Genomic DNA, 27399 nt, shown 5'->3' with positions numbered 1-27399 from the left:
TTCCTGAAATATAGTCCAATATACTACAATTCCAAATTGAGATCTAAACTTGAATTCCTGGCTGTATTTCCAAATGAAAAATTTCCCCAACAAGCCCAGCCCTGCAGCCTCGGTCATAGAGCAGTATGGTGGCTGGCTCTCCTTTCCTTCTGCACAATCTTCTAGAGAACAGTCTACAAGCTTTTCTCTATTCTATTGTGGATTTTTTCCCTGCTGGGGGCAGATCCCAAACACCCAGCTGCTCAATCGCTTTCTAGTGACCACTATCTTCCAAGGGGAGGCAATGACCTGAACAAGCAGAGGAGCCCACATCCTTTCTCACAGGGATCATCCAAACCCAAAAACAATTCCCAGAAGCCTCTGATAAAAGCCTTCAAGTGGGGAACTCTAGAGTTTGAAGACACAGATTCAGGGCTGATGTCTCAGTGGCCTAGTTTGTTTCATCTAGGGAAAATGACAAAGGGCAGGTCCTTGAATTGTACCACTGGTCAGAGCCTCTAAGGAAGGAGAGATGCAGAGAAAGGTAATCATGGTCCCATGAGGATGTAAAGTAACCTCAAATTGATGTAGGAGATGTAAGAGGGATTGTTTTAAAATCCATACTTAGTCCAGAAAACTGTTGGCACCTGGAAAAATGACATCAAAATCGGTAACAGACATAAAATGAACAGGATGTTTAGAGGGAAACTAAGTGGAATAAAGCCACCTTTGCTGAGCAGGGAAGCTAACAGGGCCAGTAGGTCCCAGGGCAACTGCGGATACCCAGATTCCTGACTTATGTGTACAGTACTATCCCCTTCCCTTATGAACAGAAGTGAAAGTGCTGGGTCAGGGAGCAGCATCATCACTACAGGTATCTTTGTATCTTTTGCAGACTGGCTGAACATCGACATGCTACGCAGTGCCTATGAAGGAGACCGTGTGGTTGTGAGGTGCTTGGGAAAAATAAAGACATAAAAAGACTAATATACTATAAGGATGGATCTCAGATATCTACCTACCATAGTGCCTCAAGCTATACCATTTCAAATGCAAGATCCAGTGACAGTGGCTCTTATTATTGTAAGGAAGAGAGGAAACTTTTCTTATTTGTAGATGTGACAGAAGAAACAAGATCGATATGGCTCACTGTCCAAGGTGAGGGCTCACTTTTCAAATGGATGAAACGAAAAGAGTAGGGCCTGTGAAGGCCCTGAGGGTACAGGACAGAGGAGACCACCCAGGAAGGAGAAGTGATAGGTGGGCTGTGTGTCCTGCTCATCTGGGCTAAGAAAACAAGCCTTTTCTCAACAAGAACCCCCCATCGCACTGACAGGTGGTCTCTGTTTAATTCTTCACTCTAGAGTTGTTTCCAGCACCTATGCTAACAGCCAGACCCTCCACTCTCCTCTAGCTCTCAGAAAGGAGCTCAGTGACCCTGTCCTGTGACACCCAGCTCCCTTTACATCTCAGCAATATGGAAAGAAGACCCAGGATATTACTGGTGTGAGGCAATGACAGCATCTCACAGTGTCTGGAAGCATCTCACAGTGTCTGGAATCCTATATACAAGTACACAGTTAGTAAGAGTGGGTTGGGCTTCCAGGCCTGGGTTGGGCAGGGAAGAACCATGGCATCTGGCCAGACTTTGGACTCTTCTTTCCAGTTGTGCTTCCCCTATCCCTGTGGGTGTGGGAGCTACAATGACTGATCTGGACCCTTTTCTCTTTATTTCTACAGTGGCATCATTTCCCAATAGTTTTGCTCTCCCTGTCAGAAAAACAATAAAAATCTCTGCATTTACTGTGCAACTGGCACTGAGATATCTCAGTGAACCAAGAGATAAATAAATCATGGGTCTCTGTCTGCAAGGAGGGACGCCCAACCAGGAGGCACATTTGACCCAGATAGAGCTATGAAGGAATGACATAATAATAATAATAGAAATTACAACGAACAATCCCAGCCTTTATAAAAGGCTTAAATGCCAGGTCTGAACCCAAGCTGTTATTCTCAGTTCAGGAATAACCCCTTTGATACTCATAAATATCTGGAGAGGAGAAGATTTAAGGAATGTTTACAGCTTACGCGACACTGTTCAAAGCAGTTTAACATTTAGTCCTAGTAGCAACCCTATGATATAGTACTACAAATAGCACTTGTAAAATAGGTAGTATTATTATCTCCATTTTACAGATGAGGAAAGAGAAAGCACCGAGCTGTTAAGTGGCTTGCCCAAGGTAACTCAACACATAGAGCTGGAATATGAACCTGGTCACTCAGGCTCCAGGGTATGTGCTTTTAACCCCCTTGCTATACTTCTTATCTCAACCATGCCAGTGAAGAGTGGTACCAATAATAGCTACCATTTGCTGGACCTCTCCAAAGTGAGGAGTACTTTATACCTGTATCACATTTCATCTCCATGAGAACGCTGTAAGGCAGACATGATTATTCACATTTTATATTTGAGAAAACTGAGAACCAGAAATAGTAACTGACTTACCAAGATTGAGATCCAGAGATAGTAATTGAGTCCATCCCCCTAGCCTGTGCTCTTCCTACCACTCCTGCTGCCTATGTACATCTAGAGATCAGGAGAGGATGAGATTTCTGTGGGCTGTGGTCACTCCAGAGGGCAAAAGAATGTGGAGGAGGTGCAGGGTAGGATTGTTATGGAGTATTAAACAGCAAGGTGGTCCTGTGTAATGTTCCTCAGCGTGCTCTCTCGCTATTAAAAACACTCAGACAAGTGAGGTGGACCCTCTACCCAAACGTTTAGTTCCACCAACCCCACTTGCCTTAATGCCCAGCAGGTGATACCGGCTTCCACCCAGCCCTGCCCTCCTTCACACCTGGCCCTCACCTGTGGTCTCATTTTTACATAGGGATCCCTGTGTCTGGGGTGCTCCTGGAGACCCAGCCCTCAGGGGGCCAGGCAGTTGAAGGGGAGACGCTGGTCCTTGTCTGCTCCGTGGCTGAAGGCACGGGGGACACCAAGTTCTTCTGGCACCGAGAGGACATGCAGGAGAGTCTGGGGAGGAAAACTCAGAGTTCCCCAAGAGCAGAGCCGGAGCCCCCTGCCATCAGGGAGAGCCATGCAGGAGGTTACTACTGTACAGCAGACAACAGCTACGGCCCCGTCCAGAGCGCGCTGCTGAATGTCACTGTGAGAGGTAAGCGACCTGTCTGAATCGGCTAGCCGGCGGCTCCCCGCTGGGGTCAGTTTCCTTCTGTAGCAGCGAGGATGCTCCAAGGTGCTGACAAGAAACAGGGCGTGAGGAAGGTAAGAGGCCCTATGGGCACTGTAGTCTTGTGATGGGGCAGGTGGTGGCAGCAGCAGCGGTGGCAGAGAGCAAGAGGAGGGTGAGAAGGTGGACGCGGGGCCATGTATCCCGAGATCTTCACCAGAGCCCAGCACAGCTCTACCGGAAGCACCCCTGCAGGGTTAGACCAGGAGGTGCGAGGTGCGACGTGGGAAGGAGTCCAGGGCCGGCGGGGTGCTATGAGGCGAGGACGTCCTGAGCCGAGGACCGGGTGGGTTGTGAGTTGGGACCAGCCTCGCTGACGGACCCTACTGCCTCTCTCAGTTCCCGTGTCGCGTCTTCTCCTCAGCTTCATTGCTCCTGGCGCCCTGGCCTTCATTGGCGATGTGGTGGAGCTTCACTGTGAAGACAGGAGAGCGTCTGCACCCATTCTGTTTTGGTTTTACCATGAAAATGTGACTCTGGGGAACGCCTCAGCACCTTCTGGAGGAGGAGCGTCCTTCAATCTCTCCGTCGCCGCAGAGCATTCTGGGAACTACTCCCGTGAGGCCGAAAATGGCTGGGGGTCCCGGCGCAGTGAAGTGGTGGCACTCAAGGTCACAGGTGGGACATGGCAAACAGCTCCTTCCAGAGAGCTGGCTGCAATTATACCAAGCAATGGCTGTTGCTTCCTTTCCTTTGGAAATTTCTGCTCCTCGAGGAATCTGAGTTCCTCTAGAAAGCGCCTTAATGCTCCACGGCTCTCCCTGTAATTGGGTTTTTTGTTTGTTTTGTTTTTTGTTTTTTGTCTTGGCTTTTGTTTGTTTGTTTGTTTGTTTTGAGACGGAGTCTCGCTCTGTCCCCCAGGCTGGAGTGCAATGGGGCAATCTCGGCTCACTGCAACCTCCGCCTCCCGGGTTCAAGCTATTCTCCTGCCTCAGCCTCCCGAGTAGCTGGGATTACAGGCACCCACCACTATTCCCAGCTAATTTTTGTATTTTTAATAGAGACTGGGTTTCGTCTGGGTTTCTGGCCAGGCTGGTCTCAAACTCCTGATCTCAGGTGATCCACCAGCCTCGGCCTCCCAAAAGTGTTGGGATTACAGGCGTGAGCCGACGCAGCAGGCCTTGTGTAATTGATCTTAACAGCAGCATTGCTGGCGAACCCCTGGTCTCTCCTGTTCCCTTTCACTGAACCAGTAAAATGTGTGAAATAGATAGTGGGTGTTGGGCACTGTGCTAGAGTCAAATCAGCGTTGGGAGTCAGGTCGGTAAGGCAAGAAGAAAGGAAGAAGACTTCCCTGAGAAAAATAAGGAAGTATCTTGCACATGCAGAGCTCCAGGGAGGGAGGAGATACAACTAACCCTTGTAAATACAAGTAGAAAAACCGTGAACAGACTAGATTCTGGGATTTAAACTTTTACTAGAATTATCTCACTTAATCTCTGTAGCAACTCTCATTTTACAAATGAGGAAATAAAGTTTAGATTAAGTAACTTGCCCAAGTTTACATAGCAAATAGGTACAAAGAGGGAACTTTAGGCCAGGGCTGCCAGAATCAAGAAACTGTGCTCTTAGCCACCATGTTAATATATTATGATGGTTCTATACATTTTTTTCTTTAATCCATTATTGTGGAGAACTTCATTAATAGATGTCCTAATACGGAACAATCCTTGAATTTCCCCTATAAACCCTTCTTAGTCATTGCAGGTAGTAACTACATAAAACTTGCTAATGTTTTATTTTAAATTTTAGCATTTTGTTTATAAGTAAGTTTTCTTTTCTAAATTCTACTCATCTAGTTTAGGTTTCAGGGACAGGTTAGCCTCATAAGAATAATTTCAGAAGTTTCCATAGTTTCTGTGCTCTGCAACAATTGAAAACACTATTGGAATTATCTGCTATTTAGTTTTTGGAACTAGCCCAAAAACTTTCTGAGCCTGGTGTATTTTTCTCTCCATTGTCAGATCTTTTTTTATTTGCTTTTTTCAATTTTTTCACCCTTTTAAAACACAATTTGAATGCTTTCACTCAAAAAGTTGGGCATTTTCTCTAGATTTTCAAATTTGTCACATAATGTTGACCATAGTATTATTTTCTTCTTCTTCTTTTCCTCCTCCTCCTCCTCCTCCTCCTTCTTCTTCTTTTGAGGGAGTCATTCTGTCACCCAGGCTGGAGTGCAGTGGTGCAATCTCGGCTCACTACAACCTCCACCTCCCAGGTTCAAGCAATTCTCCACCTCAGCCTCCCAAGTAGCTGGGACTACAGGCATGCACCACCACGCCCAGCTAATTTTTGTATTTTTAGTAGAGATGGGGTTTCACCATGTTGGTCAGGCTGGTCTGGAACTCCTGAACTCAAGTGATCCACCCACCTCGGCCTCCAAAAGTGCTAGGATTACAGGCGTGAGCCACCACACCCAGTCAACCACAGTATTTTCATCTAATTTTTTAAAGCCCTCTAGTTTGTGATTGTGTCCTTCTCATTTCTAATTTGTTTGTGTGGTATCTTTTCTCTTATCAGATTTGCCAGAGGTTCAGCTGTTATATTGCTCTTTTCAAATACCTAGATTTATTTTTATTATACAAATAGATAATTGTTTTATCATTCAAATATATTTGGTTTTGGTTTTCTAGTTCATTTATTTCTCCTTTACTTTCAGTATATTCTTCCTTCTTTTTATTTTAAGTTTATTTTATGTTGCCTTTTCTTTAATTTCTTACCTGAAATGCTTATTCATTTTTCATCTTTGTTTTCTAATGAATACATTTAAAACTGTATGTTTTCCTCTAAGTACACTTTCACCTTATCCTAAAAGTTTTAATGAATATTTTCATTTGTTTAATATCTAAAGTGTGTGTATATGTTTTCATTTGTTTTTCAACCTGGCAAATTATTATAATTTATAACTATTATAAAATAATTTCTTATGAATAGATTTTTTAATCCTTTTTTTTCTTAATTTCTCATAAGTTTCTTTGTTATCCTTGTATTTAACATTTTTTCAAAGTGGCCTGTATAATTTTTACTTTTTGGGAACTTACTAAGAATTTCTTTATGGTCTAACATATAGTCAATTTATATAAATATTCTATATAGAATGTGAAAAGAATATGAATTTTCTGTTAGAGGTACACAGTATATATTTTTCTATAAAATTAAGCTAGTTGCTTGATTTATTCATTCTCTATAGAGTCTTATATATGTTTGTCCTGTTTAATCTATTAATTTTTGAGAATCATATTCCCATTATTATCTATAATTCTGTTAAGTCTACCTTTTCCCAGGGGCTTTGCCGTGATCATAGTAAATGTGTGAGATGGGGCATTTTGGCTGCAAATGACAGAAGTCTCATACAAACTGGCTTGAGGGGAAAAAAAAAAAAGCAAAGTTGGTGAGAGGGGTCAAGAATGGACAAGGCTTTGTGTGCAAGTGGATGCAAGGGCTCTGTCTTCGTTGTCCCCCTTCTTTCCTCTGCTTTCTGCCATTAGCTTCATTCTTAGACAGGCAAAGCTGGCCACTGATAGCTCTAGGCTTACATCTCTCCTTTCTGCCAGAGATCCTAGAGAAAAGAGTTTCTTTCCAATGACTCCAGCTTAAAACCATAAAAACAAGACAGGCAGAGGTTAGAGATTAACCAGTCTGTGTAAATGTGTCCATCCCACTCTTACCACCCCCTTTCCCAGAGAAAATGGGCCTGCCGTTGGTGAAGTCATCAGTGTCATACAGCGCAGTTTTTAAAAGGAAAATGCATAACTCAGTCGACCTTAGGCCTTTCCTACTCTAGGCCTCAGTCTCTATCTCTAGGAAAGATCTAATTCTAGCCTTCTCTGTTTCTAAGATTTTTTGAGCTCGTGAGAACCAACCCATAAGTCTCTATGTCCCCACGTCCCTTTATCGTCAGAGTGGAAGCAAGGGCTCCTTTTTAGGTATCATTGAGTGAGGGGCATTGGTGGGGCGAGATGCTTGTAAAATGGTGATTAGGATAGGGAAGATCTGAAGTTCTGTACTTCCTTACTTTTGCAAGTACCCTAAGCCCACATCACACAACATCACCAACACCAACATCAAACAACCTCTCTTAACACTGGGAGCTGCTTTAAGAGTACATTCCTGAGTGTGCTCTTACCCCTTCTGTTTGCAGAGCCCCCGACCAAAGTCCGTTTGATTAATGGTCCCCACCACTGCAAAGGAAGAGTGGAAGTGGAACAGGAAGGTCACTGAGGTACCGTGTGTGATGACGGCTGGGACATGAAGGATGTGGCCATGGTGTGCCGGGAGCTGGGCTGTGGAGCAGCCAGGCACGCACCTGCTGGCATGTTGTATTCAAGAGTGGCAGAAGAGGCCCAACCTGTGTTCATTCAGGTTGCCCTGTGCAACAGGACAGAAGAGGCACTGGCTGAATGTGAGCAAATTGAGACCTTTGACTGTGGGCATGAAGAGGATGCAGGAGCAGTGTGTGATGTTGGGTAATGGCAGGGCTTGGGGAGTGGTATTTGTGGGCTAGCCCAACTCCAAGATCCTTCTTTGTGCTGCCACTTCCAATTCTCCTTACTACTCACCATTGCCCCCTCCTTCTTCAGAACCACTCAACCACTCTACGCAAAAATGTGCTGAATGCAACACCATTACTTCACTTAAGCTGGTCCAGAGTTAAAGGGGTCTCCTATAATCTATGCTCATATTAGTAGACTTTACCTGTCATCTCAAAAGACAAAACACTGGTATTTTTTGTGGCTGTGGGTGAGGCATAATGCTAGGAAAATAATTATAAAATCATAGAATTATACAATTTGAGTGATTTTCGTCAAGATCACACTGCTTATATTGTTCTATAATCTCTTCAGCTTTTCTCAGCTCTCTCCCCTAAACAACTCTGCTCATCAAAATGAATCTCTGGATTCTAATAGGGACTAGGAGGAGTTGGAAGAACACTGAGTCTGTCAAGAAAGCCAGGCCACAAGTTGTAAAGGACAGAGCTACCTAAGGGTAGAGGTAAAATGAAGAAATTCTGGGACCACTGCAGGTTCCAAAGCCTCCATAGAGCCTTGACTGGAGTGGAAGCCAGTAAGACTGATTGCTCTGTCTAGCTGCAGCCCCAGCCCCAGCCTCCCATGGAGCCCTCCAGTCCCATGGGCCAGGGCTAATGAGTGGCCTTTCGGAGGTCCTCGGTGAGAAGAAAAGTCTTTAAAACACTAGGCCAATGCTGAGCTTTAGGACCTAGTAAGAACCTGTGACTTGTTCAAGGAAATTGACTCAGTATTGGGCACTAGCAAGGATCCAAGATTTGGAGTCAACTGTTTAGAGCTAGAGGTTTACCTCCCTGACTTGCCAGCCATGTAGGTAGCAAACTTCTCCAAAGCTTATTATCTTTGTCAGAAAAGTGGGATAGCATCTAGCCAAACTTCCTCACAGAGTAGGACAAGATCAAGCAAAACACACTCATAAAGACCTCTTGTGGAGCAAAGTCTGGGAAGAAGTCCCTGGGCTGCTTTGGGATGGTCCGGATGAGGGGAACCAGTCTGACGCTTGGGGCTGGGCTCCATCCTTAATCTGGGCCTCTCTTCTCCTGGGAGATCTTATGAGCTTGTCTGAACAGTACTTTACTGGGTATCCCCACCTTACCACCTCTCCCCCTTTTCTCTATAGCATTCTTGCCTAATACTTTTTGAAGATCTGGAGACTGGGGATCAGCAGGCCCATATCCTCATTGGCCTCACAGGCCTGGAGAGCACCACAACCCCAGATGGACTTTAATACTTTACCTGTGGCTCCCTCATCCCCTCTGCAGGACTGTAAACACCACTCTCCTGAGCCAGTCTCAGCCCCACCTGCATTAAGGGAAAAACTCAACTCCCAAAGAAGCTGAGCTTGGTGAAATTGTCCCCCACATTGGCATCTTGGCCAAGTAGGCTTTTCTAGTCTTTTCCAGAAGTGCCTGGCTGGGAATCTCAGTTACTGTCTCCTTGGCAGCCTGAGATGGAACAAGCAAGAAATAACCTGAGATGGGCCCTACACCTGGTAGAAATGTGGACATATAAATGACACAAAATTAAAGAAAATATGGGTATTTAATCTCCTTTCTTTTTCTTTTTTTTTTTTTTTTTTGAGATGGAGTCTCGCTCTGTTGCCCAGGCTGGAGTGCAGTGGCGCGATCTCGGCTCACGGCAAGCTCAGCTCTGCTTCCTGAGTTCACGCCATTCTCCTGCCTCAGGCTCCCGAGTAGCTGGGACTACAGGCGCCCGCCACCACGCCCGGCTAATTTTTTTGTATTTTTAGTAGAGACGGGGTTTCACCGTGTTAGCCAGGATGGTCTCGATCTCCTGACCTTGTGATCCGCCCGCCTCAGCCTCCCAAAGTGCTGGGCTTATAGGCATGAGCCACTGCGCCCGGCCTTAATCTCCTTTCTTAATGGCTTGGAAATAAACTAGGTTTTAAAAAAGTTATTTTTTCAATTTTTTAAAAATTACAATGGTAAAACACATTGGAAAAAAGTGGTATACAAGAAAGAAAATAAAAGTCAGGCAAAATTCTAACACTCAGAAGTAACTGCTGTTAATGTTCTGAAACTTCCTGAAGGTCATATAAGGAATAAAAATAACGTTTATATATTCTTCAGTGAAATAATATATAAGCATATATTAACGCATATATTTGAATTTATTGTACCATAATCTATATATTATTTGATAGTGTTTATTCAATTTAACAATGCAACATTAACAGACATTCGATAGGTATAGAAAATACATACCACATGCACATATATGTATATATGTATGTATGTGTATATATAAAACTTCCCTCTCAAGAAGATACATATTGATTCAAAAAGGCCCTTTACTGGCTTTGGGAGTGCAGACTTAAGGGAAGGTAGAAGCCACATGCTTCATGATGCAACACACTCTATGAGTCATCAAAACTCATTTACTGTTTAATCAGAGGTACATGTTGAATTTTTAAAACATCTTCCCAGTGTTATTTTTGTTTCCTTTTAACAATATGGTGGATTACATTAACATCTCCTAATAATAAATAATTATTTCAACCCTACCTGGCTGTGATGTATATTAACATCCTGCTGAATTCTCTTTGGTAGTATCTTATATAAGACTTTTACACAGATGTTTGTTTGTTTATTTATTTATTTATTATGCTTTAAGTTCTAGGGTACATGTGCACAACATGCAGGTTTGTTACATATGTATACATGTGCCATGTTGGTGTGCTGCACCCATTAACTCGTCATTTACATTAGGTTACACAGATATTTATAATGAGGATTTGTCGGTAGTCTTTCATTCTTTCTTTGAAAAACTTTGATATCAATGCTATATTGATTTCTTATTATGTTAAAAGCTTTCTTTATGCTTAAAAACAATTTGAATGCTACTAAATTTTATCATTTCCCTTGAAGATTTTTAAAAAGTTCCCATGAGGCTGGCAGAGGTGGCTCACGTCTGTAATCCCGGCATATTGGGAGGCCGAGGTAGGCAGATCACTTCAGATCAGGTGTTTGTGACCAGCCTGGCCAACATGGTGAAACCCTGTCTCTACTAAAAATACAAAAATTAGCTGAGTGTGGTGGTGGGTGCCTATAATCCCACCTACTTGGGAAGCTGAGGCAGGAGAATTGCTTGAACCCAGGAGGCGGAGGTTGCAGTGAGCCAAGATTGCTCCACTGCACTCCAGCCTGGGTGACAGAGTGAGACTCTGTCTCAAAAAAAAAAAAAAAAGTTAGTACGAAATCATCTGCCCTGATATGTTTAGAGGTGTGGCTCCCTAACAGTGCTTCAGTTTTTTTCATGACTATTATTCTTTTCATTTAACTGTCTCTTCTTACATAAAATTTAGTAATTTATATTTTTCTAGAAAATTATCCATTCAATATAGGTGTTCAGATGTATATTTATTCATTGCCACTCCTTTCTTGATTAGGCTATTCAGTGGCATATCAATATGCTTTTCATGGAAAAGCTTTTGAGTTTATTCATATTCTTTATTGTGAGGGTTTTTTTTATTTTACTCATTAATGTCTGCCTTCATCTGAATTATTTTGTTGATATTTTTGTAAGTTCTTAAGATTAATACTGGGTTCATTTATTTCCATTTTTTCTTGGTACTCATTCCAACTGTTTCATTAATTTTCCTGAGAACATATTTTAGTCATATCCTTCAGGTTTGGATATGTAGTGTTTTGGTTGCTACTATTTTCAGTCTGCAACATCAATTTTATTTTCTTCTTTGATCTCAAAGTTGATTTAAAGAGGTATTTTTTATTTTTTATTTTATTTGTTTTTTTTCTTAACTTTTATTTTTAAGTTCAGGGGTATATGTGCAGGTTTGTTATATAGGTAAACTTGTGTCATGGGTGTTTGTTGCACAGATTATTTTGTTATCCAGGCATTAAGTCTAGTACCCATTAGTTATTTTTCCTGATCCTTAAAGAGGGATTTTTTAAAAAAAAAAATTACCTGGTGATAATCTTTTCCCCTAATTTTGTGATTTAAAAAATTCATTGCATTTGTGATTTTTAAACATTTTCTTTGTGACCTAAAATATGGTTAGTTTTTGTAAGTGATCCGTGAGTACTTAAAAGAAAGTGAATTCTTGGCCAGGCACAGTGGTTCATGCCTGTAATCCCAGCACTTGGGGAAGCCGAGGCAGGCGGATCACGAGGTCAGGAGATCGAGACCATCCTGGCTAATGCAGTGAAACCCTGTCTCTACTAAAAATACAAAAACTTAGCTGGGTGTGGTGGCAGGCACCTGTAGTCCCAGCTACTCGGGAGGCTGAGGCAGGAGAATGGCTGAACCTGGGAGGCGGAGCTTGCAGTGAGCTGAGATGGCGCCACTGTACTCCAGACTGGGCGACAGAGGGAGACTCCCTCTCAAAAAAAAAAAAAAGAAAAGAAAAGAAAGTGAATTCTCTGTTGCTAGGATCTATTGTTCAATATGTATCTATTAGGAACTTATTAATCATATCACTCAAATCATATGCTTCCTTGTTTTACCCACTAGATCTTCTAGGTCTACAGGTGTCATTTGTTATTGTCATTGTGCTCGAGTTTGTTTCTGTTTTTGTTTCTATTTCCTCCAGTCTGTGTGTAGGGTATTTTGATGCCAAGATATTAAATTTCAAAGATTTATGAGGCCTAGAGCCTTCTCATATATTTTAACCTCCTCCACTTTCATTTGGTGCTTTTTGCCTTGATATGGCTTTGTCCATTTTTTTTTTTTTTTTAGAGACAGAGTCTCACTCTGTCACCCAGGCTGGAGTGTCCAGTGGTGTGAACTCGGCTCACTGAAACCTCTGCCTCCTGGGTGCTAATTTTTTTTTTTTTTTTTTTTTTAGAATGGGGTTTCACCATGCTGGCCAGGCTGGTCTCAAACTCCTGTTCTCGGGTGATCAACCTGCCTCAGCCTTCCAAAGTGCTAGGATTACAGGTGTGAGCCACCACACCCAGCCTTCCATTCTTTTACTTTTAACTTTCCTGAGTCACTTTCTTTGAGATATGCCCCTTACACGTAATGTAGAGTTGAGTTTTGGTTTTGTACTGAATATAAAATTATTTTATTTTATTAAGCGTGCCTGCCTTTTTATTCTGTGTTATTTGTTCTCTTCTTAATGCTTCCTTTGTTTTTTGTTTGTTTTGTTTTGTTTTGTTTTTCTTACTCTTCATTTTGTAACCTCAGACACAGAGTTAATCCCTCAGTTCATGGCTCACTCACTTTGTGGGTCCATATGAATTTTCTCTCTTGTTTATTTATTTCCTTGTGTCTTTACTTACTATTTCCATTTCCCAGCCTCCGAATCACTTCATGATGATACACATACATGTATCATTTTCCTTGAGCCTTTTTAATTTACATATGTTATTGGGCATTTTTCTCTTGGCACTATGTTTTGACCCATCTATGTTGTTATGTGTACATCTAGCCCATTGCTCCTAACTTCTGCAGGTTATTCCACCATGCTTCCCTTATCTAATCCCAGTGAAGGATATCTAGATTGTCCCCAACTTGTTACTACTACAAACACTGACACTTGCTTTTTCATGTCACACCATAGATCTGTGTGAGAATATCTCTGGATATATACCTGAGAGAGTGATTGATGGAACGAGTGATGCCAAGTGGTCCCCAGAGTTACTAGTGCCCCCAACAGGGCAAGAACATTCCCTAACCCCACATCCCACTCAACCCTTTAGTGTTCTAACTTTGCCAATTACATGAGGATAAAGAGAGATCTCAGAGATCTAACTGGTGTTTTGTTTCCATTTTTCTAATTATCAATCAGCATAAGTATCTTTGCATATGCTTGTTAGCCTTTTGAGTTTCCTCTTCTGTGAAATAACCATTTTGTGTCCTTTGCCCATTTTGTTAATATAATTTCTGGTTTTTCCTATTTGGTATATAGGAGCTACTGCTTTTTCTATATAAGTTTCTTGCTTGTTTTAGACTTTGCAAACATTACCTCCTACTCTACCATCAGTTAACTTTGTCCATAGTGTCTTTTATTGAGCGGTGGCTCACGCCTGTAATCCCAGCACTTTGGGAGGCCGAGGCGGGCGGATCACGAAGTCAGGAGTTCAAGACCATCCTGGCCAATCTGATGAAACCCCGTCTCTACTAAAAATACAAAAATTAGCCGGGCGTGGTGGCTCACACCTGTAGTCCCAGCTACTCGGGAGGCTGAGGCAGGAGAATCACTTGAACCCGGGAGGTGGAGGTTGCAGTGAGCCGAGATCGTGCCACTGCACTCCAGCCTAGTGACACAGTGAGACTCCGTCTCAAAAAAAAAAAATTAAACTATAAAACTCATCCAATTTTTGCTTTTAACATTTGTTTTTAGAGTTTTGTTTAGTCCTTCTTGACTCCAAAATCACAATGATATCTTCTTCAGTTATCTTACCTTAATTTTATGGTTTTACTTTTTATGCATTGGATCTTTTGGAGTCCAACTTTACATTTGATATTAGGTATAAGTCCAAATTGTTTTCCCTTAATCTAGCACCGGGTACTAAATAGGCCAGGCCATGCACTCCCCATTATTTTGTGATGTCAACCTTAAGTGTGTGTGTGTGCACCCAAGGTCTATGATCTCTCTACTCTGTTCCACTGATTTATTTATTTGATCTTGCACATACATTGTACTGACTTAATTGCCCTGGACTTCTGATCTACCTTAATATCTGATAATATAAAACCACTCTTTGTTATTTTTTATCAAAGTTAACCTGGCCTTTCATAGATTTTTATTATTCTATAAAATTTTAGAGTAAGTATATTAAATGGCTAAACAAAAATCCAGGGGAACTTTTTATTGGGATTTTATTACATTTATAGATTAATTTGAAAGAACATAGGGAGAGATTCCTATCACATCCTCCATTCAACTCACTTATTTGGTTTGTGCAAATGACAGGTGTATTTTGAAGAACAGCGACTGCAGTGGCTGCTCCAGATGTGGTTTTGTTTGACAGAGCAAATCATCTTGCTAGTAGCACTCACCATGCAGCTTTTGACCTGGAAAATGCCTTTTTTTAACCTCAATTCCTGTTAATTGAGACCACCAGAAGCATTTACAATACACTTTATTGTCCTAACTTTGAGCTATATCAGCTTTTCAGCCCTCTGTCATAGAATCACAAAGACCTTGATCAGTTTCTCTTCTTCATAGGACATCACACACTCATCCATTAGATCAATGGCATCATACTGATTAGACCAATTGAGCACAAAGCAGCAACTCTAGACATCTTGGTAGGACATATGCATGCCAGAGGGTGGTAAATAAATCCCATTTTGGTGAAATTTCTGGTGGTCCAGGGTTCTTAGACATGTCAAAACATATTTCCCAGGGTGAAGGATACATTTTGTAGCAAAGCCATGTCCACCTTTGTAGATAACTAGTCTCCTTTTGAAAACTAGCTTCTGACTTGCTGCTAAGTCCTAATAGAGACTGAACCCTTGACCATGGGCCACAAAGTTGCATGTGACCTTAGCTGCCTATCATGAAGTGGTGTTATTTGACTTAGTAAACTAAAATGTTGGCATGCACATAAGCACTCCATTATTATCCCCTGTGACAAAGAGCAGAGCAAGGGCAAGGTGGAAAATGGATCTGAGGGCAAAGAAGCCCAGGGTCAATGCAACATGCAAAGAATTTCTCTCCCCTAAATAAAAGAGAATATGTTGGGACAGTGAGGAATGGGAGGGATGATGGAATAAAGAATCTCTTTCAAATAGAATTCAAGTGAGTTTTACTAGAAAATGCAGATTAATACCTGAAGAACCCTGCATATTTGCCTGTTTCTCCAAGTAAAAGAGGAAACTCAAGTTAAGAAAAACCCCACTTCTGAATGAAGAATCAGCTTGGAGAGGGAAAAGCATAAGTTTCCATGGGAGTTGTGGCATCCCATAAAAAGTGGTCAGGCAGATGGGTCTCCAGACAGAGAAGTGGTCAGGCAGATGGTTCCTGTGGCTAATGTGGAAGCAGAACATCTTCAGGCACATTTAGGGCTGTGACTTCTCTTATAGACTCAAATTAGAGGAACTTGAAAAAAGTGAACAGATTGATCTCAGGGCCACACAGTCTATCTCTGATGGAGACACCGCAGCTCTGTGATACCTGGAGGCTTGGGTAAGGAGGAAAAGTTATGAACTAGTCTGACTTCCTTAAGATGAAAGAAAGTTTTTATTTTAGTAAAAAAAAAAAAAAAACTCAGGCTTTGACAAGTCAATCACAGACTCCAGTGACAAACTCAAGTACCACTACAGGACATCTCAGAATCTCAACACCTTCTAAACAATGAGGCTCAAAGCTTAGGGCAAGGCTAACTCTCTTCATGGGCCTGGGCCGGAAGAGGGAGTGGACTGGTTTATAGAGAAAGAGAAGGTGCTGACAAGAGAAATCTCTTTGATTAGCACTCTCCCAGATTAGTCTCCTAAAGAGATATGTGAGCCATGGGTCTTTGTGTCCCAAGGGCTGTATGTCCCATGTTCTAGTGCTGAGGACACAATGCAATTCTTACCAGAAATTTGAGCTCATTGCCCTGGGAAACTTGTTTGAATCGTCCCTAGAGCTTATTCAGCCTTCTGTCCCAAAAGCCAGATGCTAGTATTCCATGGAGGAGAGCTCAGGGACCAAATTCTTCCAGATATGAGAGACCCAGCTTCATTTTGCCTTGTTTAGAAATGGCAGAGCTCTTAGAGCAAAGCTGATGCAAGTCCAAGAGCTTCACCCTCTGGAGACAGAAAAAAATGAAAGGCTCTGTGTGTACTGATGTCAGAGGGAGAATACGAAGGTCACGGGGTATAGGAAGAAAGTCAACAACCCCAGATTCAAGTAAATAATGAGTGTCAGAGGGACCTGTCTGCCAGTTTGAGGGCTAAGCAGAAGGGAAGGGGACCGATATTTGTTTCTTCTTTTCTATTTTGTTCCTAGAAACAGGGTTCCTCTTGAAAGCAGCTAGGTCCATCAGTCATCCTGGCCTCCTCCATTTCCCAATGGTGTAAAGAACTGGGATGGTTATCATGATATTCCATAAATCCCAAGCTTTATAAGGCCTCTACATATCTATATCCTTCTTCTTCCAGAAGGATAAGGAAATATTTGGTAAAACCACCAAATACTTATACTAGTAATTATGGGGTGCCCATCAGCTAGCCATAGAGGTTGTAGGGTAAGTCAGTAGGGTAAGTGAACTGATCTCTTCTGACACAAAGCTGATAAACAACTGGGAAACATGGTCTACAAACCTGGAACAGTGCAAAAGAGAGAGATTAGTATGGGCTGGAGCAGAGAGAAGTCAGTGTCAAGGAAATCATTATGCTTGAGATAAGTCTGTACACATGAGAAGAAAGGGGGATTTATGATCTTCGGTAGTGATCTTCAAGTCAGGGTTAATATCCTCCGGTATCCTCCCTCAGAGCTACCCAGTGAGCACCCAGACACATGCCCACCCTAACCTTTCTGAGCTCCCAAAGTGATCTGCATCTGGAGGCCACATGCAGCTGCGTGAATAGGCAGGGATTTTGCCCTCCTCCACAGAAATATGTTCAAAATTGACTCCTATTTTACGTAATGGGTTCTGTGATGGACCACCTAGATCCCCTGTCAGGAATGGATTTATTCCCTCAGCTGCTAGAATTGCTGCCAGCAGATAATCCTGTTATTAGCCCTCTTGGGAAAGGCTTTGGCCACTCCATCCAGGGTCATCTTCCCTTTCCAGAGCATTGTATCCAGTGGCTGTCCACACTAGGGTATAAAGGCAGGGCCCCTAAATCTCAACCCAGGACCACTTTGAAAGATCATCCTGGACTCAGGGTGTCTATAGGGTTGGCTGAGACTTTTGTGGAGACGGCATCAAAGCCCAGCTTCTGCTTCTATACAAAGTTGTTTCCTTCCTTTCGAGAGTTTTTGATACAGAGATCACTCTATAATAGATTTCCTACATGTTCATTTCTATCTCAGCATCCGCCTTCCTGGAAACCCAACCTGTGATACCTTATGTTCACTCAGGGGTCCCCGTATTTACCTTGACCATGAGTCCCAGCCCATTTCCCTCCCTAGAGTAGGGTGAGTGATTGAATAATGCTCTTCTTTGGCTCCTTGGTGTCTAAGGTCCGAGGGGACACCACATTCTTCTGATACAGAGAAGGCACAGGGAAGGTTTGGAAAAGAGCACTAGACGTTCCCAGAGAGTAAACAGATGACCTCTGCTGTGAGTGGGGGTGATACTGTTCAGCTGCGAACAGCCAAGGCTGTATGTTTAGTGGGCAGGTAAATATCAATATGAGAAGGATATTTACCTTCATTCATCTCAACCAGCAAATCTCAAAGTGTGGTCAGTATCCCCAGAGGCATCATGAGAATGTTTCAAGGAGGACCCAGAAGCCAACCCTATGGAGCACAATTAGCCACTTTACGTGACAGAGCCTGGGAGATAATTTGCCAGCTCCATGGTGTTGCTATTGCTTTTGGTGGTGGTGATGATGAAGGTACTACAGGGTCCTAGAAGGATAGCCATGAGGAATTTATGGGAACTGAGGATTCAGGACAGGTGTATGGAATATTGCTTAAAATTCTGCAGAACAGCTCTGGGGGTGATTCTTCTGAATGTAATATCAGGAATATGGGGATGTTAGATATGAGAATGGGCTGTTTACCTCTTCTAGCCTCCTTGAGTAGATGGACAGATGGGAGGACTGTAGAAGCAGCAGGGGCCTTCTCTGACAGTCCCATTTTCTCTGTGATTTCCAGTGTCTAACTGTCTCCCCACCCTCAGAGCTCCTGGGGTCCAGGCTGACATGGGGGAAATGGTGGGGCTTCACTGTGAGGCCTAAAAAGGATCTCCCAATCCTGAACCACTTTTTTTAAATTTTATTTTTACCTTTGGAGGCAGAGTCTTGCCCTGTTGCCCAGGCTGGAGTGCAGTGGTGAGGTCTTGGCTCACTGCAACCTCCACCTCCTGGGCTCAAGCGATTCTCGTGCCTCAGCCTCCTAAATAGCTGGGATTACAGGCTCCCACCACCATGCCAAGCTAATGTTTTGTATTTTAGTAGAGCTGGGGTTTTGCTGTGTTGCCCAGGGTGATCTTGAACTCCTGCACTCAGGCAGTTTACTTGCCACAACCTTCCAAAGTGCTAGGAGTAAAGGCGGGAGCCACAGCGCCCGGCCCCTCAACCACTCTTATCACAGGGATGTCCCCTTGGGCTCAGCCCCCTCTGGAAGAGGAGCATCCTTCAACCTCTTTCGGAGTACAGAGCATTCGGAAAACTGTTCCTGTGAGGCTGACAATGGCCCCAGGACCCAGCACAGTGAGGTGGTGGCACTCTTTGTCACTGATTGGCTGCTCATCTGTCATGGGCCATAAGCCACTGAGCTGAAACTTTCCAACCTCATGGTTCAAAACTGCTTTCTGATTCCAGAATATGTAACAGTGTTTCTGATGAGCTACCTGCCTGTGGGATATCCAGGAACAGAATTTCTCAGCATGGTAGTTCTACTTTGTGTCCTAACAAAGTTTCCAAAAGGACCCTTTAAGCCTGGGAGGCTGAGGCTGCAGTGGGCTGACTGTGCCACTGCACTCCAGCCTGGGTGACCAAGCAAGACTGTGTCAAAAAAAAAAAAAAAAAGTTTCCCTGGCTATGCTTCCCTATGTCAGTCAGATTTCAATAAAAGAAACAGACCTACTAGCTAATATAAATAATAAGGGATTTATTGTAGGGATTTGGCATTACACAATTGTGAGAAATAAACAGTCTACAGAAGGCTGTTTCTTCTGTGTCTGGTGTGGCAGACACATTTGGGAAAAGCAAGGATAACCTGGAACCTGCAAGAATGAATGGAACCCATGAGCATGAGCTGGAACCTGCATTAGTCTCTCAGCATCTCCAGGTGACAGCCTCAATGATGAGGATGTCCTGCTTATCAATGAGGACAATGAGGATGTCCTCATCAATGATGAGGATGAAGGTGGCACCTTTCATTACTAAGCGAAACATGAATGAGGCCAGGAGTCAAAGAAGCTGAAGAAGACCCTGCAGAAGCTTGAGTCACTGCAGGCTGCTACCCCATGCCAGCACAGTGAGCACAGTAAGCTATAAGAGTGAGCTGCAACAGGGCCTTGGATATTGAGGACTCTCCAGGAAAAATAAGAACATGGCTGCTACATCACTTCCACCTTCCAAATCTTGCATAAAAATGTCTCTTGTGGCCCACAGTAATTTGGAACCATGCAGGGCAGGGAATTCTAGGAAATGTAGTTCCAGTTTAGCTAAAGTGACACAATAAAAGTCCAGCACGCTTCCTATCCTACACTACCGCTACTCATACTTTCATTGGGAGAAAGCACGATGTGATGGCAATATCATTAAATATTGTAGTCAGATAGACTTGGGTTCGAAATACAACTCTGCCAGATATATGTCTTTAGGAAAATTTATAAATCTTGCAGAGCCCCTCAGCTTCCTCTTTTATGACATGGGCATGTTAATTCCTATTTTGTTGAATGGGAGATGGACTTAAATGTAAACACATAAACTTCCCTTACAAAGTATTTTTTCTCTTTCTTTTCCACAAATTTTTGGCTCTCTTAGAGGGTAGCAAGGATTGAATAATATCTTTATTGCTCGATCCATACCTCATTTCCTTTCCTCCTGACAACTTCTCAGGACTTCACCACATTGTGGGGAACAACAAAAGGAGCACATCCTGTATCACGCAAGACCAAGCCATGGTCTTCTGTGTGCAGTCCTCAAGCCCACCCAAAGTGCCCTTAGAAGTCTGCATCTCATAGGCTTCTGTTCCTTGTGGACTTCCCAGTGTGGCTGGGCCTTTGCTGCCTGATGGACTTTCAGAAACTCTGTCTGTTTCCTCTGGCCTTCGGTGGATGGATTTTTCTTTAGAATGTTGGTTCTCCATTTTGCTGCACATTGGAATCACCTGAGGAGTTTTCTGAAGTCCTGATATTGGGGTTCTACTTCCAAATTCTCTAGGAGTCTGGGGTGATGCCAGGACATCAAGATTTCTTCCTTCAAATTAACCATCAGGTTACTACAGTATTCAGACAAACTGAAAACTACTGCTTTAGTCTTACAGGCCCCCTGCATTGATTGCTGCCCCTGTGAAGAAATGTGGCCATGTTCATTATGATCTTCCTCTCCGCTACCGATATTCCTATTTTCTTTGGATCTCAGAATAAAAATGATGGGTAAATTATGTTTGGTATTTTTTCTGATTGCTAGAGCTGCCATAACAAAGCACCATAGATAGGCTGGCTTAAACAATACAAATTTTTTTTCTCACAATTCTGGAGACTGAAAGTTCGAGATCAAGATGTTGGCAGGGTTGGTTCTGTGAAAGTTGTCAATATTAAAATGAAGTCACTTAGGTCACCCAAACAAAAGTTCAAGAGTTTAGGAACAGAAGGCCTTCACACACACTTCTGTGATAAGAACTAGCACAAAGACTGTCTGGAGGGCTCTTATGCACACATACCTGTCACAGAGCTTTTGGGAAGGACTTTCTAAACTGCAGCTTGCTACATGAGTCACAAGGACAGCCAGCGAGATGCACAGGAACACTTGCCTGACACACTATCTCCACTAATGAACTGGTGTCAGCTCCTGTGATGTATGTGTACTCCTCCTTTTGCCTTTAAAAGACTCCCCTTGCCTCAACCTCCTCAAATACGCCCATAGTTTACTATGGCACACGTGTTCCACATTGCAATGCTTCCCCCGACTAAACTCAGTACTTTTAGAGGTCTGTCTATATTTGTTATTTACGTTGACAGTTTCTTCAGAGGCCTCTTTTTGGCTTGTTGACGGTCACCTTCTCCTGGTGTCTTTACATGGTCTTCCCTCTGTGGGTGTCTGTGTCTTAATCTCCTCTTTTTATCAAGATACCAATCATATTGGATTAGGGCCCACTTTAATGACCTCATTTTAACTTAATCACCTGTTTAAAGATCTTATCCCCAAATACAGTTGCATTCTAAGAAAGTGGGGGATTAGGACTTCAACACATGAATTTTGGGAGCATAAAACTCAGCCCATAACAGGCCTCTTCTATCATATCTTCTTTGGCCAATTTAAAGCTTTCTCATGAGCACCTAACATCTGACTACAGGAGTCTAATACAGGCCCCATGCTTTCCTTCTCTGCAGCAATTGACTTAGCCTGCATCCTCAATTTTCCTAGTGACTTTTCTCCCCAGCTCCCACAGTCAGGGCTCAATCTCACTCTGACCTCACATTTCCTCCCCACCCTCGGAGCTCTGTCCTCCTTGGGCTTCTTTCTCCCTTTGCATTAAGTGTTTCTCAGGACTTTATTCTTCCCTCTAACTTTTCTACTCCCAAGAATCACATCACTATCAAAGCTTTAACTATGGCTTCCAAGAAAATAATTCAAAAATCTGTATCTCCTCTTCTGGGCTCCAGGTTGGTTTTTTTAAAAAAACAGCTTTATCAAAGTATATTGACAAATAAAAATTGTATATATTTAAGGTGGGCAACTTGACTTGATATTTTAATATACATGTACATTGTGAAATAATCACCATCAAACAGTAATCAAATGAAAGTAGTTAACATAGTATGTCACTTTTTTTCTTCTTTTCTTGTGGTGAGAGCACTTAAAAGCTACCCTTTTATCAAATTTCAAGTATGCAATACAATTGTTAACTATAGTCACAATGCGTGCTGCTTATCAGATCTCCATCCTGAGCTTCAGGTTTAAAAACTTTTCCACTACTAGAGATTTCTGTTCCATGGTTACTTCAACTCAATCCATCTAAAATCAAAAACCTCTTCTTCCACAGAACTAGTTCCTTTCCTCATGTCCTATTTCTGTCATAGATTTCAACATTCTCTCACTTCCCTTTCTTTACTGCCAGTCAGTAAGAACAGCATCTATCATTACCTCCTTATTGTAGGCTCTCATAATTTTCCTTCACCACATTTCTCCCCACTTTCTTTTACCATTGTCACTCCTAGAAAAGTGTTCTCACCAGCATAGAGGCTGAAGCTCTCTCTCAGGAGATCAGAGAGTTGAGTCTGACTGCAGTCTCTGACACCTCAGAGCTCCCTTGAATAGATCTGCCCTCTTCCTGTGCAAACAGAGAAAGAAAGGCTTTCTTAAACAGATCTTTGCTCCTCATAATTCTGCAAGCAAACTGTGCCTGAATGGACACCCAAAGGGAAAGCAGTATTTTCAGTGCTGGTGGAACAGTGCTAAACTTCCACTGGGATGTTCAGAACTGACCTATCAACCATAAATCCCTTGCAATAGTTGTTATTAAACCTCTATTATATAATATGCTTGACATAAGGTATACTGGGAGAAAGATTAATCAGACATAGTCCTTTACTCTGAGGAAATTGCAGAAATCTGGTATGAGACACATATGTAGAGTCCTCTTTGAAGAATACATTTACTGCTATGATGGAGGTACAGTCTATCATTATAGACGGTAAGTTTTATTGAAGTTCGCTATAGATTGAATGTTTGTGTTTCCCCTGAATTTATATGTTGAAATTCTAACCCCTGAAGTGACAGTATCAGGGAATGGGGCCTTTGGAAGGTGTTTAGTTCATGAAGGTGGAGCCCTCATGAATGGTGTTAGTAACTTTATAAAAGAGATCCCACAGAGTTCTCTTCTCCTGTCCACTAGGTAAGGACACAGCAAGAAAATGGTTGTCTATGAGCCGGAAAGCAGGCCCTTACCAGACACAGAATCTGCTAGCACCTTGATCTTGGCCTTCTTAGTCTCAGGAATGGTAAGATATAAATGTTTGTTGTAAATAAGCCACCCACTGAATGGGAGTTTGTTATAGCAGCCTGAACTGACTGACAAGGTTCTACAAAATTACTAAGAATAGCTCTCTTAGGGCTTGCTATGTACCCACAGTGAACTGAGCAACTTTACAAGCATTATCATATTAATATTTAATCCTCAGAACTACCCTCTAAGGATGATAATGTTCTCTCCTTTTTATAAAGTCAGAAACAAGAAACCTGTTCAAAGTCTCCCAACCCAAGATGATGGGGCTGGGGTTCACACTCAGGCCTGTTCCCCACACTGATAACCACTGCTCTCTCTAGCCTCCCCAAAAGGTACATTTTTAATTGGGCAGCTTAAGAAAAGTTCAGTCTGTGGCAGACAGGAACAGTATATTACCACTTTGGATGGGCAGGAGAAAAGCCACAGGCATATGAGACATCACAATGTGTTTAGAGATTAGTGAGTAAATTGATATAGAAACACTAGAATGGCTTGAAAGAGACACTGGAACATTGGACCTTGACTGTAAAGGGCACTGAATGCTTCAGCAAGGAGTTATTTTGTTAGTGCCAGGAAGCCACTGAGGTTGCTTAATCTTATTTTCTGACAATCCTGTTGGTGGGTGTATGAAGGAGCATCTGAAGGGTAAACAAACATGATGAGAAGGTTGGGAACATGGAAGAGAGACATCCCACACTCCATACTTTTCCATGCCTAGGCTGGCACTGCAGAGTCCACGAGACCCCATTACAGTCTTCATACACTAACCCACATTAACCCATGTTTCATCTGTGGGAGGAAGGCACTAGCACAACACATACTTGGAAGATTCCCTGACTTGCTGGGCAGGCAGGCATCGGACTCAAACAGCAGCACAGTTTGGGGACAGGGCAGCTTTTAGGACAGGGCAGCAAACAGTGGGCACCACAGTCCCCTTTCCATAACCAAGAAGAGTCAGAAATCCCAGAGTATTAATTTTTACATCCTGAATTTAATCAAAGCAATTGACCTATCAGGTGTGTGACAAATCTTTGGAAGAATTGACCTCTTATCCTTCAAGAGTAAAGGGGAGATACCAGATGTCTTTTCCATAACAAGACTCAACAAGACAATTTTCCTACCTCCCTTTTTTTTTACACAAATGTCATTGCAGAGCTTTGTTCTTCTTCAGGAAGATGATTCAGAGAGAAGTATGGTTTCAAGTCAGACAGGGATCAAATCAACCAGAAATTCTGAAAACAGCAGCCAGGCTGTCATTGCCCATTCAAGGTTTTCTATGTGCAACTGATTATTCACTTGTTCAGAAACAGACTGCCAGTCTCACCCTTAGCTGGGCTCTGACAGCCAGGACCCAGGGGTCCTCTATTGTGAAACTGTCCTCCCCCAGCACTTGGCATGGTGGAGGGCCCATATGACCATAAGATCTATTAACTCACAGCTGCTCAACTGAAGTCACCATGCAAGTAACAATTGTGTTTTGACAGAGAAGGAACAAGCGGGATTCTAGACCGGCTAGCAGGTCCAAAGGGAAGAAGTTTTCATGGGCTCTGAATATTGAAGCTGGAAGGAATCTTAGAGACTAACTTGCTCAAGGATCATCACCTTTGTGGGTAGAAAGACACCACTAACCCCAAAAGCATCATGATAGACTGTAAGTCCTACTGATACGTGTGGGGAGGGGACAAGAAAGATGTATCTGGGGCTTGTGAGTCAGTGGAACCTCCCCATGATGGACCCTTTGAATTGCTAGATGGATCTGAGGGTACTATTATCACCATGGCTACCAGCTTGCAATAGCACCATCAAGGACCCTTCCCTCTCTAGATGAAGAAAGTGAAGGCCAGAGAGATGAATTGACTGTCCCAAGCTCACATTGTTTTGTGGGAGCAGAGCCAACACTAGCTCCTGTAACATCCCAAAATGATTTCCAGCATTTAGGATACTTTCTAATCAATCATCTGGATTGTAAGCTCCATATAGGTACTGTCACATCTGCCTTCACCACACCATCCCCAGCACCTGACAGAGGTCCTGGAATACAGCAGGATCCCAGCAGATACTTGTTGACCGACTCTCATATGCCCTTCATGGGAAAAGAATAGTAGCCAGCATTAATGAGAACTTAACATATGCCAGGAAGTGTTCAAGGCACTTTATTTGTATTAATTTATTTAACCCTCAGAATAATCCTGAGACAGCGTTTTTATCATCTTTTCCATCTTATATATGAAGACAGTGCAGATCAGGGAACTTAAGTCCACTGCCCAGGTTTACACAGGAAGCAGCAAACCTGTGACTGTAGCCCAGGCAGAATATTCCAGGTCACACTCCCTTAACCACCACAAAACACTGCCTCATCATTCATCTCTTCTGTGTCCCCAGCCCTAGAAGAGTGCTAACACACTCAGCACTCAATAAATATTCAGAGGATGAATGACACGCCGGCAGACAAGAACCCGTGTCAGCTGCTCTTCCAGCATCAGGCAGTCCTGCCAGTAGCACCACACAGGTGGCTGTTGTCCCAGCTCTGACTAAGGCAGCCAGGACCCCTCTGGCTGTGAAGAAGAGCTAATTTGGTTCTTCCTGATTGAGGCTGAGCCTTCCTTCATTAGCCCAGTCTTTCAGAGCAAGCCCAGCCTGTTAGTAAGGAGTGCCCTCTGCTGACACAGACACATTCTTGCTGTCTCGATCCCTGGTGTAAATGGAGAGAGACCATCAATGTTGCAGTGTGAGCTGTGAGAATTCAGCCAGTCCCAGCCTGAGCCCTCTGGCTGGGAGGGCTTCACCTTCTATTGCTGCATCCAGATTAATTTTAAGGTCAAACCAGATGGAGATTTGTGGTCACTGAGTGATGAGCACCCTTTAGCCCTGTGTCCAGTTGCCTGTCTACTCTCCAAGCTGAGATTACTCCTCTGCCCTCTTCCTGTTCCTCCCCACTCTAAGATCCATGTTCAAAGGTCCCATATAAATTGTGTCATCTCATTATCCATGCAGGGCCTTTGTTTTCCTGACTACGGAATTTCTGAGATTGTCTTTCCCGCCCCTTTTTCTTCCCAGCTTCTATTCCAGTCTCACTTACTGTCAGTGAACATCTTTTGTTTTTCCTGCTGTCAAGGCATCCACTCAGCCTGAGATGGCTCCCAGCTCTCATCCACCCCAGTGGAGCTGCAGCCAGTGTGCAGTAATGATAATGGTTCCTTTGGGGCTAAACTTCCAGAACTGGACCCAAGGAGGAAGAAAGATGTGAGGAAGGCACCAAGTGAGTGAGGACTGAAGGGGTCTCCTAATAACTCTGGCCCTGCTGAGATTCTTAGGACAAGAATAAGGACACGTGATATTGATGTCACTCATCAGAGTTCTGTTGAATAATTTTTTTTTGAGATGGAGTTTCACTGTCACCCAGGCTGGAGTGCAGTGGCGTGATCTCAGCTCACTGCACCCTCCACCTCCCAGGTTTAAGCAATTCTCTGCCTTAGCCTCCTGAGTAGCTGTGATTACAGGCACCTGCCACCACACCAGGCTAATTTTTTTTTTTTTTTTTTTTTTTTGTATTTTAAGTAGAGACGCGATTTCACCATCTTGGCCAGGCTGATCTTGAACTCCTGACCTCTCGATCCACCCGCCTCGGCCTCCCAAAGTGCTGGGATTACAGGCATGAGCCACTGCGCCTGTCCTAATAAATTTTAAAATGCTATAAAAAAGGAATTAATGGTGAAAGGTGAGAAGAATTGAAAAATATAGCAGCTGGGTGCAGCGGCTCACGCCTGTAATCCCAGCACTTTGGGAGGCCGAGGCAGGTGGATTACCTGAGGTCAGGCATTCAAGACCAGACTGACCAACATGGTGACACCCCATCTCTACTAAATACAAAAAATCAGCT

At 43.0% G+C, this 27399-nt stretch overlaps 1 long non-coding RNA gene across 1 annotated transcript; it reads left to right on the top strand.

Annotated features, from left to right (window-relative positions):
* Positions 1-3770: 3770 nt before the first annotated feature.
* LOC116468295 (uncharacterized) lies at positions 3771-26503 on the top strand. Its single transcript, XR_004248019.3, has 4 exons — positions 3771-3848; positions 7372-7632; positions 23409-23514; positions 25902-26503. It is a non-coding gene; the product is annotated as an uncharacterized LOC116468295 (long non-coding RNA).
* Positions 26504-27399: the final 896 nt, after the last annotated feature.

Source organism: Hylobates moloch, unplaced genomic scaffold, assembly GCF_009828535.3.
Source record: "Hylobates moloch isolate HMO894 unplaced genomic scaffold, HMol_V3 SCAFFOLD_5, whole genome shotgun sequence".
In the NCBI taxonomy this organism is placed as follows: Eukaryota; Metazoa; Chordata; class Mammalia; order Primates; family Hylobatidae; genus Hylobates; species Hylobates moloch.
This window is presented reverse-complemented; position numbering and strand designations above follow the sequence as displayed.